Source organism: Canis lupus, chromosome 27, assembly GCF_003254725.2.
Source record: "Canis lupus dingo isolate Sandy chromosome 27, ASM325472v2, whole genome shotgun sequence".
Lineage (NCBI taxonomy): Eukaryota > Metazoa > Chordata > Mammalia > Carnivora > Canidae > Canis > Canis lupus.
Genome location: NC_064269.1, coordinates 15,537,962 through 15,555,812, shown reverse-complemented (window position 1 = coordinate 15,555,812; position 17,851 = coordinate 15,537,962).

Sequence of the window (17,851 nt, the reverse complement as noted above, 5' to 3'; positions counted from 1 at the left end):
GTTTTGTATAATAAGGTTTTTTTTTAAGATTTTATTCATTTATTCATGATAGACATAGAAAGAGAAAGGCAGAGACACAGGCAGAGGGAGAAGCAGGCTCAGGCTCAGGCTCAATCCCAGGACTCCACCCAATCCCCAGGATCACACCCTGGGCTGAAGGCAGAAGCTTAACTGCTGAGCCACCCAGGTAATGAATGAAGATGTAAATGAGGAATTCAAAAATGGATAGAAAGGAGGAAGCAAAATACTAAGAGAGAACAAAATGCAGTGTCTCAGAATAAATATTAGCTCAGATTCCTGACAACCCAAACAAAAAGGAACCAAGATGTGTTTTAATCATTCATCCTGGGATGCCTGGGTGCCTCAGAGGTTTAGCACCTGGCCTTCCCCCCAGGGCATGATCCTGAGGTCCTGGGATCCATCCCAAATCGGGCTCCCTGCATAGAGCCTGCTTCTCTCTCCCTGCCTGTGTCTCTGCTTCTCTCTCTGTGTCTCTCATGAATAAATAAATAAAATCTTAAAAAAAATCATTCATCCTCATACAAAAGGTGGCAGCATGCCGGTTTATCAGAAGAAAGATAATTATTTTTGATATCATATTCTAAAAAATTCTCACTTGAGATTTTATATTATGGACATTGAATGTCATAATGAATTGTTTTACTTTGAATGTAGAAGTTGACTTCATAAGATTGTTCTTGAAGGATAATTTCATTAAAATTGAAGACATGCTATGACAGAAAAAGGGATGTGGTTAAGAGCTAGGCCGATATGTTCCATGTGCAAAGACTAACTCGATCTAGATTTTATTATATCTAGAGATTTATATCCTCTGGAGTTCCTAAAGGGATGCTTTCAAATCTGATTCATCAGCAGCAGCACCTGGCAGAACATTGAAGAGAAGAGATTTGCAGGTCCACCACCAAAACATTGTAATACTGTACATGGTGAGTAAGGCCCAGAGATCTGTTTTTTTGTTGTTGTTGTTTGTTTAAGATTTTATTTATTTATTCATGAGAGATGCAGAGAGAGAGGCAGAGACATAGGTAGAGGGAGAAGCAGACTCCTTGTGGGGAGCCCAACGTGGGACTCGATTCCAGGACCCCAGGATCATGACCTGAGCCAAAGACAGACACTGAACCTCTGAGCCACCCAGCATCCCCAAATCTGTTTTTTTGGTTTTTTTTTTTAAGTTTGCTAGATTTGGCTAAAAATCAAATCATTTTGGAATTACAGGTTTCCTAAATTTTACTTCTAAATCCTATTTCTTTTGGCTAGGCTTTTGCTAGACATTAAATAGCATAGACCTGGGATCTTATTTTCTGGCTCAATACTATGTTGCTGATTTAGGAAACATTGTTATATGATGTGGACCACATGATGACCACGGCCAGTGTTGATTCTCTAACAGGAGGTCTAAGCAGCCTAGGTCATGTTTTCTGTTGGGTTTCACCAGCATATGGCAGTGTGCTTCCTTAGTAATATGGGCAAAAAGCAAGATTCTTTTCACAATGGAGCTCTAGACCTACTTCATTACCTGGACAGTTGATTGAGAAGTAAAAATTACAACCCTCAGAATACATTAGATTTTGTGATGTCTTAGAATAAGGATCATGGAAAAAAAGAAAAAAAAGAATAAGGATCATGGAAGGTGCTGCATGTAACCTGCCGTCACCATAAAAATATAAGCCTAAGTAATGGCCCTGTGGAGTGCCTGATTCTACCCTGAACAGCCCACTGAGGAGCCTGCCAGCATGAATTAGATGCTAAATGTGGTTAGCGGAAGGAGTTAACTTAGTTAACCGAAGGAGTTAGGAATAATTAAGTTTTTTTTTTTTTTTTTTTTTTTTTACCATGGGTGAGGGAGGGGTATTTAGGTAATATCCTTTTTGTGAAATACAATACTATAGGAATTTATGACTCATTTAAGGAATTAATACTTAACAGGAGTGGTGGAGTTACTGATCAGTAGAGACAACCTAAAAAAAGATTCACTTTCTCTGATCTGTAACGATAAAGGAAAAATTGCAGAGTAGGTGAGTAAAATAATTTTGGCTTTTAGTGGACAAAATTAGAGCAGTAAATTCCTTAACGTCCATATGTGAAATGCAAATTCACGATCATTTACATCATTTTATAAAAATATAGTACACATATACTAGTCTTGTAGCTGAATCAAATGTTAATTCTCTGTTATGTTTCCTATGCCATTTGATGATGGTCAGAGATTGCCTTATTTTACACTTAAATGTCTGTGTTTGAGATCAAAACTTGAAAATGGAGAAGTAAATTCAGGAGGAACATATTATAGTTTTTTGAAATTCACTTTTCCTCTTAGATGTCCTTCTATTTAAAATATTCCTCAGAAGACAGGCTTTAGTTGTCACTGCTTTATTCCAGTACTGCACTGTTTTGTATCTGAAAAGGCATGGTTATTTTGAAAACTTGGTGAAGTGGAAAGAGCATGGATTTTGAAGTTGGATTGGATTGGATTGAAAACTCCATTCTGACACTTTCTAAGTATGTAACATTTCCCATATTACTTCATCTCTTAGTCCCTAATCTGAAAACTTGAGGAAAATAAGGCAAGTCTTTATGGATTCTGTGAACACTATAAAAAATAATATATGTAAAACGCTTAGAATATCATGAGTGATTAATGAATTGTTTCCTATACTCAGGTGTTGTTTTCTTCCAAGGAAAAATTTCTAAAGGGTCTCTAGAGGGAATTTTGACCCAAACAATATTAAGAATCTTAAATAGTGCTTACCTAAATTTTTATAGAGTATTTTTACCTAATAACATTCATGATGTTCACAGCCATTTTCTAATGTTTTTAGGCTATCTCTTCTGATTAAAGAACATGAAACACATTCTATTAAACTAACTTTTTTTTCTGAAAACCCCATTTATTGAAGTTACCTATGCAAGGTGCATTTCTGGACTCCTACAACGTTTAAAGCTCCATTGTCTCTTCACTAGGAGAGACATAGATATAATTTATTTGTCCTAGTCTTTGCCTACACTTGACCCTAGGACCAAAGAGTAAGGTCATCTCTACTCTGCTATATCTCTTCAGTGGTCAGCTGACTGCCTACCCATAGATGAAGTAATGCAAACCCGTAATATTTCAATCATGATCCTAGGGCTTATATGACGTTGATAGGCATTAATAAAATTATTTATTGTTTTAATTAATTTAATAATTATTATGAATATAAAGGTAAACTGGATTATTTATTATAACAGGAGCTTTAAGTTTGAGTGAGACCCAACCCAGTATTAGTACCAGTTCTTCTACATTTTAGTTACATAATCTTGTTATTCCCTACACTTCTCTAAGCCTCAGTTTTGTCTTATTTTGTTTTTAATTTTTTTATTTGAGTATAGTTGACACACGGGTGATCTTAGTTTCAAGTCTACAATATAGTAATCACCACAAGTGTAGCTCCCATCTGTCTGTCATCATTCACCATCATTACAGTATCATTACTATTCCCTATGCTGTACCTTTTATCCTTGTGACTTACTCATTCCTTAAGTGGAAGCCTGTATCTCCTACTAACCTTCATCCATTTTGTCCACCCCCCCTCACCCCCATCTTTTCTGGCAACCATTAGTTCTCTGTATTTATAGGTCTGATTCTGCTTTTTGTTTGTTTATTCATTTGGGTGTTTGCATTTTGTATATGAGTGAAATTATATGGTATTTGTCTTTCTCAGTCTGACTTACTTTACATAGTAAAGGCCCATCCATGTTGTCAGGAATGGCAAGATTTGTTTCTTCTTTTTACAACTGAATAATACTCAAATATATATATATATATATATATATATATATATAATATATATTCCTATATATAGGAATTCCTATATATTTATATATATATATATAAATTCCTTATCTATTTGCTTGTTAATGGCCACAGGTTGCTATCATATCTTGGCTATTGTAAATAATACTGCAATAAACGAGGGTGCATATATCTTTTTGAATTAGTGTTTTCATTTTTCAATTTTTGTTAAATCTTTTTTAAGTAAACTCTACTTCCAATGTGGGGCTTGAACTCAAGACCCTGAGATCAAGACACATGCTTTACCGACTAACCCAGACGTGCACTCCTAGTGTTTTCACCTTTTTAGTTATACCCAGTACTACCCAGTACTGAAATTACTGGATCTTGTGGTAATTCTATTTTAATTTTTTGAGGAACTTCCATGCTGTTTTCCACAGGGGCTGTACCAATTTACATTCCCACCAACAGTGTATGAGTGTTGTTTTCTCCACATCCTTGTCAAAACTTATTTCTTGTGTTTTTTATTTCAGCCACTCTTATAGGTGTAAGGTGATATCTCATTGTTGTTTTGACTTGGATTTTCCTGATGATTAGTAATGTTGAGCATCTTTTCATGTGTCTGTTGGCCATTTGCATGTCTTTTTTGAAAAAATGCTCATTCAGATCTACCCATTTTTTAGTCAGATTAGTTTTTTTTAGAGTTTAGTTGTATCAGTTCTCACTATACTTTCGATATTAACCCCTTATCAGTTATGTCATTTGCAAATATCTTCTACTATACAGTAGACTTTTTGTTTTGTTGACAGTTTCCTTTCTTGTGCTAAACCTTTTTATTTTGATGTAGTTATAAGAGTTTATTTAAATGTTGCTACAGCTGATGTCAGAGAAATTACAATCTGTGTTCTAGAATTTTTTGCTTTCAGATCCCACATTTAGGTCTTTAATCCATTTTGAGTTTATTTTGGTGTATAGTGTAGGGAAGTGGTACAATTTCATCCTTTTCATGTACCTGTTCTGTTTTCCCAACACCATTTATTGAAAAGACTGTCTTTTCCCCATTGTATACTCTTTCTTTCTTCCTCAGATTAATTGACCATATAAGCATATAAGCTAGGATTTATTTTTGTGCTCTCTATTCAGTTCCATTGATATGTGTGTCTGTTTTGGTTTCAATATCATACTGTTTTGATTATTGGGACTTTGTATTATAATTTGAAATCTGGAATTGTGATACCTCCAGCTTTGTTCTTCTTTTTCAAGATTGCTTTGGCTATTTGGGATCTTTGTCATTCTATACAAATTTTAGCATTATTTGTTCTAGTTTTGTGAGAAATGCTGTTGGTATTTTGATAGGAATTGCACTGAATCTGTAGAATGCTTTCAGTAGTATGAACATTGTAATAAAGTTAATTCTTTCAATCCATAGGCATGGAATATCTTTTTATTTGTGTTATCTTCAATTATTTTCATCAGCATTTTATAGTCAGATTTTTTTTTGTCCCCATGTGATGAAATAGGTACTAGAAATGTGTCCATTTTATAGATAAAGAAACAGGTTTTGTGAAGTGCCACAGAGCCAGGACAGTCAGAGACAATGATATGAAGAAAGAATTGGAGTCTCACCAAATTTCAATCTGGAGGACAGGGTACCGAGAACACTTGGACACTGACCCCGAGGCTTTGTCTCATCTAGCTTTTATTAAGAGAGCTAGCAGGTAACAATCATCAAGAATCTACTTGTTCAGCTATAGGAATGATTAATTTTGGGAAACAGAGCAAAACATATTTACTCCAAAGGATAAAATAATTGTTCTGCACAACACTTTGCAACCATGCCATAAGATGTGCAAGAAGGCTATTAATTCAAGGAGGGGGAGCAGAAAAGCCATATATGGAGAACAATTTGGTCAAGAGTTAGTGTGCTGGTTCAGGACCTCATGTATCCCCAGTGTGCCAAGGACAACAAGATTCAGTTCTCAGATGAATTCTGCAGCTGGTTACCCACAGTGAAGGTAAATTACTTGTCAAAAGTAACCAAGCTAGGGAAAGATAAAGTAAAGAATTTAATGCAGGTCTTCCTGACTAGACCTAGACCTTTAACTCTTAACTAATCTCTATATTTTATGACATCGTGAATAGTTACAACTGTTCACTCTTTTCTCCTTACTTTGGTTTGGAAAAATTTTGTATATGCTTACCATTCTAAGCTTTATACTTGCTATATACTAAGACTACTTCTCCTTATGTACTTACACAATAGTTATAGAGTAAATTCTGTAAATGGTGGCAAGTGGTGGCAAAATTATATGTTAACTTCTCCAACTTCTTGTTGCTCTGTCAACCATCCAGGGAATAAAAATTCTAAAAGGAAGTCATGCAGTTATCTGGGAATTTTTCATGGGAAATAAGTCAGTTGTGCACATTCCTTACAACATTTCAATTACATGGCTAGCCAACTGTTTTTTTTTTTTAAACAAAGTAATTTTTAAAAAAAAATAGATTATCACTCAGAATGTAGAATTAGAAGTGACATGAAAATCATCTCAGCTAACTTTACACTTAAAGACACCTCATCTAATTATATAGCTAGGAAGGGATACTATGAATTCTTTATAAATGAGATGAAACAGATGATATATAGTGTTCCAGGATTTTAGCATCCTGAAGAGAGCCACATAAGAAATGGCAATAGGTCTATTAAAAATGTTAAAAAAAAATTGGGACATATGTGTGGTAATAGGTGAAGAGAGCATGCAGTTTAGATTTTTTGGAAAACCTTATATGGTACCAGACACACTTTATTGTCACAGTGTGTCAAGTGTCCTGATCACTTGGAGGTTTCCAGGTGCTTTGCATGTATGATATTGAATAAATAGAAAAAAGAAGCATGACAAGGGGGTCTCTTGTCAAAATTGAAACTAAATTTGCAAAAAAAATTGGTAGGTTCAAAAAATTATAATTTTTGTACATTTGACTTTTGATTTTTACTAATAATAACCTGTACTTAGTGCGCAAGTTAGTTTTCTATTTTTGCTCAACAGATTACTACACACTTAACATCTTAAAACAAAACAAAAACCTTTAATTAGCTCACATAGGCCAGAAGTCTAGGCACAGTGTGATTTTTCCACAAAGTTGAAATCAGTGTTGGGTATATACTATGTATTCATTTGGAGCTTGGGATTCTCTTCCTGGTTCATTGGTTATAGGCAGAAATCTGTTCCTTATAGTTGTGTGTCTGAGGTCTTGTTTTCTTGCTGATTCTCAGCCTGGAACCTCTCTGAGTTTATGGAGGCTGCCCATAGTTCCTGGCCGTGTGGCCCTATAAGCAGTTCATAGCATGGATATTTGTGTTCTTCTAACCCAGCCTTAGCATACATCTTTCTGATGTTTTATTCTGTGATCAGCTGGAGAACACACTCTGCTTTTAAAAGCCTTTATTTTTAAATATATTTTTTAGGTTATTTATTTATTCATAATAGACAGAGAGAGAGACAGAGAGAGAGAGAGAGGCAGAGACACACAGGCAGAGGGAGAAGCAGGCTCCATGTCGGGACCCTGACGAGGAACTCGATCCGGGACCCCAGGATCACGCCCTGGGCCAAAGGCAGGCACCGAACCGCTCAGCCACCCAGGAATCCCCCTTAAAAGCCTTTTTTGATTAGGTTGGGCTTACCATGTTAATCCCCTTATCTTAGTGTTAGCTGATTTCAAACCTTAATTACATCTGCAAAACACCTTTCTTAACATATTTATATTAGAGTTTGATTCAGTAACTGGGGTAAGGTGTACGTACACCAGCGGTGAGGGCCATCTTGCAATTTTGTGCCTAACACAGGCCTATACATGTAATCATTTTTCCATCAATGATCATTCAAATTTTCAAATTTCTAGAGACCAAAAGTAGCTCTTGCCTGTCAATAGTAAAAGCATATAGAATCATTTTTCCTACTGAAGTAATTAAGGATTTCAAATCAAGTTTAATGAAATCTGAAGGCTGTTCAAATACTAATTCTGTAGCTCAGCAGATAACAAAAGCAGTCTGTGTGATTTTAGTTAACTGAAATTGAAGAATGAAAATAAAAGACAATAAAAGAGGGATCTTACTTGCATATACTGAGTGAAAGAAGCCAATCTAAAAAGACAAATACTAAAAAAAAAATAAAAAATATAAAAAATAAAAAGACAAATACTGTATGATTTGAACTTTATGACATTCTGGAAAAGGCAAAATTATGGGGTTAGTAAAAAGATCAGTGGTTGACAGGAGTTTGGGTGGATGGAGAAATAAACAGGTGGAGTACAGAGGATTTTTAGAGTAGTGAAACTACTCAATATGATGCTGCAACGGTGGATACATGTCATTATAAGTTTGTCTGAACCCATAGAATGTACAGTACCAAGAATGAACCCTAATGTAAACTACGGATTTTGGATGATTATGATGTTTCAAAGCAGAATTATGGATTATAGGTTCATTGTAATATATGTACCATCCTGGGGTGGGATTTTGATAATGGGAAAGGCTGTATGTATGTGGGGTTAAGGGGTATATGGCAAATTTATGTTCCATTCAATTTTGTTGTGACTTAAAATTGCTATAAAACATTCCCATTTTTTTAAAAGTTCAAAAAAAATTCCCATATCTTAATGCATTGTATTCATCTTTTCCCAAAGACTCAATACATCTATCATAATTATTTTAAAGCCCTTGGTCATTTTGAAGTCCTTAACCAAATGTGATGAAGTTTTGGAATATAGGTGAGGTCTGGAGCCTACGACAAAGAAAGAATTCTTGAGCCGTCTTTGGTGCAAAATGATGGTTTTATTAAAGCTTGGGGACAGGACCCTGGGGCAGAAGACCTATTGCCCCAGGGTTGAGGGGTGGCTGATTATATACCCTGGAGTTGGAGGAAAGTAAGCAAAAGGGAGATTTCAGAAGGATTTTTATATGCTAAGGAAGATACTGGAGGCCTTGCCATTGTCAAGTTAAAGATTTATTTTCCCTCTAGCAAGGTATTAACATTAAGAGAATTGGTAACTTTCTGAAGAATGTCACACATATCCCACCTTGGGTGGGATCATTTGTGGGATGTCAGCTGTGCTTTGTCCTCAGCTAGCCTTACTCCCCATCATATGGGCCACATCTTTCCTTTCTTCACTTGCTCAGCAATTTTTAAATTAAATATGGATATTTGGAATATACATTCAGATACACTTAACAAGTTATTAAGTTACTGGCAAGTCATCTTACTCATAAGCTTGAATTTTGACTCTTTTAGCACAAGTCAACTTTTTTTTCTTTAGTTTTGTCATATAGTCATTACTCCTGGTACTTGGACATGGGTGTGGCCCTTTCAGATTTCCACAGAAATCTGAATTGTTAGCCAATCCTGCATCTTGGCAGGAATTGAACTAAAACTTTATTAGCTAATGAAATATCTGTTCTTTTAGTCTTCCCATTATATCTTTCTGCTGGAATTCTTGGAATCTTATGCCACATATGTGTAGTTTGAGTTTGCCAAGGATTTAAAGGCAAATTAGTACCCAGATTCTTACTCTTTCCCTGTGTTCCTTTCTGCAATTTCCCTTCACTTTCCAGTCTTTCTGGCAGTCCCAAGGGAACATCATCAGCTCAGTAAATCTGGTGCTTTTTGTTGGAGCTCTGTTACTCATTAACTGAACTCTTGGTGTGTCCTTAGGGGAAAAGGTGGATATGTGTGGATCTCACACCTTGCAGTTCTTTTTCAAAGGTCAACAGAATCTCTCTCTCTGTGTGTGTGTGTGTGTGTGTGTGTGTGTATTTTTTGTGTATAGATAGATAGGTAGATAGTTAGATAATTTTATAATTACTATTAGTGGGAATGTTGGTCTGATATGAGCTATTTTGCCATAAGGAGAAGCTGGTTGTCTACAGAACAGATTGATTTTGAGACAGTGTTTATGCTTCTTTGGGGGTAATTGGTGTATAGAATATAGACTCTGAAATCTTATCATTTATTGGAGAATAATGAAGAATTGGTAAAATTAGTCTTGAAATTATCATAAATTGTCCAAAAATTCCTGGTTAGTAGATATACACAGTGTTTGGCAGAAAGTTCAGGAACAAGATATAGTGATTGTAAGTTTGATACTATTTGCCAAAGAAATTCCTTAGGAAAGATTAATCTGTAATTTTTAAGTGAATAGAAAGAAAACCTCAAGTCATATAAAATAATTTTAAGTTACCTATCTTGGAATCTGGTTTTTAGAAAAGTCCTTGACAATGAAGAGACAGAAAAATGGTGTATGTTTCTAGAAGGTCTGGAATTAAATATATTATATTGCCCTAAGCCTGCCTGAGACATTTTACTCATTGGGACAGGCAATAACAAACCTTTCTAAAATTTTTCACCAATCTCGCTGGTAAATATTGGCATGTCTGAGGCCTTCGTTTTTGAAACTTTACTTTTGTCTCCACTCTCCCTCTCTCTAAATTCTTATATTATTTTATGCTTTTAAATAATGTTCCAGTGGGCAGCCTGGGTGGCTCAGTGTTTTAGCACTGCCTCAGCCCAGGGCCGGATCCTGGAGACCCGGGATCAAGTCCCACATTGGGCTCCCTGCATGGAGCCTGCTTCTCCCTCTACCTGTGTCTCTGCCTCTCTCTCTCCCTTTCTGTGTGTCTGTCATGAATAAATAAATAAAATCTTTAAAAAAATGTTCCAGTGACACACAGATTTATCTCTTCAGCCTAAAATCCCCCCATGAACTGTTTAACATCTCTTTTTCAATGTTTAGTAAACATTTCAGAGTTAATGTGCCCCTAAATGAATTCTTGATTCAATCCTTTTCCAAAAAGTCAGTTTTTTTCCTGTCCTTCTCCATCTCAATAAAGGTTAGCTCTTTATTTCCCAAGCCTAAGTACCATGTTGTCATCCTTGGCTCCTCTCTCTTCTTCAGACTTCATATCCAGTCTCCCCACTGATCCTTTTGGCTTTACCTTCAGAATCCAATTTTCACCATTCTATACTTCTACCACTCTGGTTCAAAGCAACCATTAGGTTTCAACTGTTTTTATTTTTTTAAGATTTTATTTATTTATTCATGAGAAACACACAGAGAGAGGCAGAAACAAAGGCAGAGGGAGAGGCAGTCTCGCTGTGGGGAGCCCCAAGTGGGACTAGATCCTTGTCCTCCAGGTTCATACCCTGAGCCTAAGGCAGACACTCAACTGCTGAGCCACCCAGATGTCCCAGTTTTCAACTGTTTATTGCAATAACATTTTTATTCTTGTCTTTCCTTCAACCTCATTCTTTTATGTTTTTGTCTCCACAAAACAGCCAATTTAAGTTGGATAGAGTAAGTTCTCTGCTAAACCCTATCTCAGAGCAAGATCAAAATCTTAACAAAGACGGGCAAAACTCAGGATTTGACCCCCTATTGTGTCTTTGACTTTTTCAGTCTAGAATATCTTATTGCTGTCTCTGTTTCCATCACACTGGCTTCCTTGCTGTTTTCCAAACACACTAGCCAAGCGTCCTGCTGCTGCATGAATTTGATAAAGTTTGAATCATGTTTTTGTTTGTGGGACCCAGGGAATTTAACAAAAATCCCCTACCCCTGGACAAGCAGAGCAGGACTAACTCCATTTTGTGCTACACCTGCCATCTCATGTATAACCCCCACATGACCTGGTTATTGCTTAAGGCACTCCCCTATCCTAGTCAAGCTGCTGAGCACACCCTTACCAGAAACCTGCTCATATAGGAATGCAACACCCCTAGCCGCCAAAGAATGTAAATCCCACCTTTTGCCTGCCAAACCTGCTCACCAATTCTGACCAGAGTGATAGGCTAGTTCAAAAGGTCACTATAGGGTAAATTGTAATTCAGTTGGCCACACGCATTCAGTTGCGTGTGGACCGACATGACTGTGCAACTTTATGTGTGTTACAATCTCATTGGTCACTGGCCCCTATAAAACTGCTACGCCACTTAGCCTTGGGGTCCAAGTCCCTGCTCCCCTGTGTCGGGTGTACTTGGACCCAAGCTCCAGCTTGCAAATAAACCCTCGTAAACTTGCATCAGTGTTGGCTTCTCGGTGGTTTCTCGGATTTGCAATCTTGGGCACAACATGTTTCACCTCACTTTGATGGTTTCGAAAATGTAAATAGTCTGAAGATCTTAATCTGCATTTTCTGTTTCTCCAAAAGTTCTTGGAGACTTGCATATGTTTAGACTTCCTAAGTTTAAAGCTTCACATATTTTGCTTCTTCTCCTTTATTTTTGTATTTTCTCCTCTTTTATAGTTCAGTTCTTCCTCTGAATTCCCTCTTAAATCAGTTCTGCTCTTCCAACTTACTACCAGTCTTTTTTACAATTTTCTTATTTTTAAAAGTTTTAATTTAAATTCCAGTTAGTTAACATACAGAGTAATACTAGTTTCAAAGTATACAGTATAGTGATTCTTCACTTCCCTGCAATACCTGGTGCTCATCACAACAAATGCACCCCTTAATCTCTATCACCTATTTAACCCATCCCCTCATGCATTTCCTGACTAGTAACCATCAGTTTGTTCTCTATAGTTAAGAGTCTTGGTTTGCCTCTTTCTCTCTTCTTTTTTCCCCTTTGCTCATTTTTTTTCCCTTAAATTCCACATATGAGTGAAATCATTCACTACTAGTACAATTGCTGGGTTATATGGTAGTTCTGTTTTCAACTTTTTTGAGGAATCGCCATATTGCTTCCCAGAGTGGCTACACCAGTTTGCTTTCCCATCAACAATCCCAAAAGGTTTCACTTTCTCCACATCCTCTCCAACACCTGTGGTTTCTTGTTGAGTTTAGCCATTCTGAAGCATGTGCAGTGTGAGGATGTGAGTCCAAAAGTGATAAAGACATGATAAGATCAGAGAAAGTGGCCAGAAACAACAAAACAAGTGATAAAATGCCAATGAATACGTATCTATCAAGAATTACTTTGAATGTAAATAGACTAAATGCTACAATCAAAAGACATAAGGTGTCAGAATGGATTAAAAAATGAGACTCATCTATATGCTTCATACAAGACTCATTTCAGACCTAAAACACCTGAAGACTGAAAGTGAGCGGATGGAGAAACATTTATCATGCAAATGGATGTCAAAAGAAAGCCAGAGCAACAAAATTTATATCAGACACATTAAACTTTATTTTTTTTTTAGATTGAAAAGATATTTTATTTGCTGATTTTTAAAAATTCAGTTAGCCAACATATAGTACATTGTTAGTTTCAGATGTATTGTTCAATAATTTACCAGTTGCATATAACACCCAGTGCTCATCACATTATGTGTTCTTTTTAATCACCCAGTTATCCCATCCCCCACCCACTTCCTTTCCAACAACCCTCAGTTTGTTTCCTGTAGTTAAGAGTCTCTCTCTCTCTCAAAAAAAAAAAAAAAAAAAAAAAAAGAGTCTCTCATGGTTTTTCTCCCTCTCTCATTGTTTTTCTCCCTCTCTGATAACTTCCCAGTTTTCCCTCCCTTAACCCATGATCCTCTGTGCTGTTTCTTATATTCCACATGAGTGAAACCATATGATAATTGTCCTCTGATTGGCTTACTTTGCTCAGCATAACACCCTCTAGTTCCACATAGATACCACATAGATGTAAATGGTAAGTATTCATCTTTCTGATGGCTGAGTAATATTCATGTGTGTGTGTGTGTGTATGATATATATGTCATATATATATATATATATATATATCCCATTTTTCTTGTCCATTCATCTGTCAATGGACATCTTGGCTCTTTCCAAAATTTGGCTATTGTGGACATTGGGGTACAGGTACTCCTTCGGATCACTATATTTGTATGTATCTTTGGGATAAATACCTAGTAGTGCAATTGCTGGGTTGTAAGGTAGCTCTGTTTTTAACTTCTTGAGGAACCTCCATACTCTTTTTCCAGAATGGCTGTACCAGCTACAATGCACCTTTTCTGACCATAATGCTGTGAAACTAGAAGTCAAAACAAGAAAAAAATTGAAAAGGCACAAATGCATGGAGGTTAAACAACATACTACTAAGCAATGAATGGATCAATTGGAAAAATCAAAGAAGATATAAAAATATATGGAAATGAATGAAAATGAAAACACTGTGGTCCATAACCTTTGAAATATAGCAAAAGTGATTCTACAAGGGAAGTTTGTGGCTATACAGGCCTACCTTAAGAAGTAAGAACAATCTCAAATAAGCAACCTAACCTTATACCTAAAGGACCTAGAAAAAGAACAACAAATGAAGCCTGAAGCCAGCTTAAAAGAAGGAAATAATAAAGAATAAAGCAGAAATAAAGAATAGAGAAACTAAAAAACAACAACAACAACAACAATAGGACAGATCAATGAACAGCCAGTTCTTTGAAAAAATTAACAAAATTGATAAACCTTTATCCAAACTTATCAAAGGGAGAAGAGAAAGTCCCTATTTATTTGTGATATTTATAAAAATGCCTTAATCATCAGTGGGTAGTATTAAATTTTTGAGCTTTATAACTATAAAGAAAAGCACATTGAGACTTTAAACCATTCCTTCTGCTTTCTCATGATTTAAAAACATGACTTGAGCTATCTCGGATTATGAATTTTTCTATTCAAACATCTATACATATTCCTTCATTGTGTTTTGATGATTAAGATTTCTGAGGACAGAATGATTTTTAATTTAATTTTTTATTTTTGTAATCTTGTTTCTCTTGTTTTGGTGCCAAAACATTTGAAAATGCTCTTGCCTTTTGAAAAAAAAGACTCAAGTATCTATCTTCATATAGAATTGAGCTTTCACTTTTTCTAAACTATCCCTCCAATTCATGTCCTTGATTATTACAAGTGTTGACACTTTGCTCAAGTCCCTTTTTCCTCTTTGTTATTAAGCAGATTTCTTCATTTCTACTTAGCAGTGAGAAAAAGGAAAAATGTTAAAAACAATTTAAATTTCTTGCCAGACTTGTCCTCAAATATCAATTTCTGCATTTTACCAACTTCTATTAAATCACAAGGGAAAAAGTATTTTTCCTGGTATAAAGTTAATATTTCCACATACACTCTTGATCGAATTCTCCTTGTCTCATCTGGCTATAATTTTTTTATGATATTAAAACTTCATTATTGTGCCTCCCTCTCTGTATCTTATAAACATGGCCATGTCTTTCCCATTTTAAAAAAGTGTACTTTTCTTGGACATTATTCTACCACTTACTAACCCCTCTAATCCTTTTCAATGTCATTACTTGAAAAGTATAATCTCCACCTTTACTTTCTCATCTCACATTTACTTGTACACTCACTGTAGTCAAGCTTCCATTCCACCATCATTCCACTCAGATAAAATTTTGCTTCTTCACATGTCATTTTGTTTGTTTTATTTGTTTGGTATCCAAGACGATATAGATAATATGTCATAGAGAGCATGAATTGTGTTGTCTTCTTTTAATGGTGGTGAGTTTAGTTTTGGCCTAATAGTTCAATTTTCCTGGTAGACTGTATTTTTGCTAAGCAGTATAGTCAGGTTTTGAATTTAGCTGTAGGCCTTGGCCATTGCTCTGTACTGTGGTCCTTTTTCCTAAGTTTTAGACTTTCCGGAATCTAAACTATGATTTAGATTCTTTCTGGGTTGGATCTTCAACATCTCCCATTACTGTGCTATCTTTATTATCACTATTAAATTCTTAGCCTAAGGGTAGGTAATCTCTTAGGCATCATGGAGTCTCAGCCTGTGCATATACCATTTAGCCGGCAGTCAGAGAACTCTGATGAATCCCCACGCAATACTTCTTGTTACTCCCATTTGAACAGCTTTCTCTTCTCCATTACCTTACTCTGCACATTCTAGCTATTTAGCAGCCCTGAACTCGAATCTGTTCCTTCTGAGCCCAATAATACTAATACTGCTGCTACCACTTTAGAAATGGCTTCCAAGCAGAAATAGAGAATGATCTTTGGATTCATCATAAGCTTTCTTTTCTTTCTTTTCCTATGCGGCTGATTGTCCAGAGCCTGAAAATGGTTGCTTCCTATATTTTGTTCAGTTTCATAGTTGTTTACAGCAAGAGGACAAGTCTGATAGTAGTTATTCTTTCATGATATTAAAGTTTTTATGCTAATTTTGCAATAAACAAAATCTAAAATTTAGAATGGGAAAGCACTGTGTGCAAGTTTGAACTCAGCCATTTTCTGACTGTGATTTTAGACAAGTTATTTTTAATTCGTAAGACTCAGTTTCTTTTTTTTTTTTTGAGACTCAGTTTCTTATCAGAAAATCTTTTACTTTGTTCTAAAAAAGGTATTACTGAGTTTTTTATAATTGAATAATAAATGGGATAACACTCATAAGTCACTTATAACAATGATTGGAGCTAAGCAAACATCAGCACTGTCTTGACTTATTCCTTATTGCTTTCTTTTTTAGAATCCATTGTCTGGAAGTATTTGAGAGCTGTAGCCAAAGGAAGAGTAATAGTTTTCATAGCTTATTATGGTTATGTCCAAAAAGGCGAGAAGAGTTGATGAAACATTTTTATTTGAATATCTGTTTACATCTGCTGAAACAGAGGAAAATCTCTCCAAGATGCACAATGTCCTTCACTCTTACAATGGAGATAAAAGACTAGACATTATTCACTAATGCTTCACTGGGGAGAAATTATGGAGGAAAAAAGTGACACTTTTATTTTTTCTTTGTTCTATTTTCATTTAAAGTCTTATTCTTTTTTCTGGAAAGTAAGGGAAAGGAGAATTGGGCATATTATTTGTTAAATCATAAACTCGATTGGAGAACAATCTCTGAAATTACTGTTGAACTCAGGGAAATCCAGATTTGCATCAGCTGCTTTAAGGCTCTCCAATTGTGGTTTTGAAAAAAAGAAAAAGAAAAAGAAATAGTAGGCACCAAAGTGTATCTCACAGTGAGACAGTGCAGCTTTCTCAGTAAGCTTCACTCCTCATGCTTTGTCGTGTAAGCACAGTTTCTCATTTACTTAAACTGTTATGCAAATACAATCTCATAGCCTTGCTATTGATAGGTAGATGCCTCGGAGCCACCACTGCTAAGAAACATTCTAAAATGTACAGAGCTTCAAAACTGCTTGCATCAATCCTAGTTAGATACTATGCCTAGAGTTCTTTAACTTTATGTAGTTTTTGTTATTACTCAGATTTGCTACAGGGATATTTGTTTATATGGGATAGAAAACCTGTAAACATAATTATTTGTGCTCTATCTGGGGGAGATGTAGCTTCATAATTATTTTAATTGAATATTGTAGCTCCCTTTGTGTTACTTTACTTATATTAATGAAGATTTGGGTAATTAGGTTTAGAAGAACATAGCGTGTTTGCTTGTCTGTATACTATATTTCTTCTAAAATAGATTGAGAATGATACTGGGATGCTGAAACCCTGTGATGTACAAATGGAGTCACTTTGGGCTTTTATTAGGTAAAAGAACAATTAAATCATCTATGCTTTTCATTCTTTGCATTTATGTGTGTGTGTTTGTGTGCATGTGCATGTAAATGTGTATGTATCCTTATATTTAGAATAAATATGTAGATAGTTATTTTCCTATGTTTAAAGAGCATATCATTATTATCTATGATCATCTAGAAAACAGTTATATTTAAAACAATAATATTTTATCATGCAGTCTACATATTTTAGAGTTAGGTTAGCTCTACTATAAAAAAAATACTGGATGTATAAACAACAAGGTCATGATTTTAACTCTCGGAAATACTAGAATTATATGAGGATGGTGAATAACCAGTGATTAAATCTCTAATTCTAGTTAGTTATGTCACAAAGCTATATCACTCATTCATAAATTAGGCAATCATTCATTTATCCATTTGGAGAATAATAATAATTATGTTAGCTGCCCATATCTCTTTTTCTTTTTCTTTCTGTGTCCTTGGTATTTATCTTTATAAATTTATTGTTTTCAAAATGTCAAATTTCTTTAGAAAGATTTAGGGCATTTAAAAAAATCCAAGTAAAATATAAAATGTCATGTTCATTCATTTAAA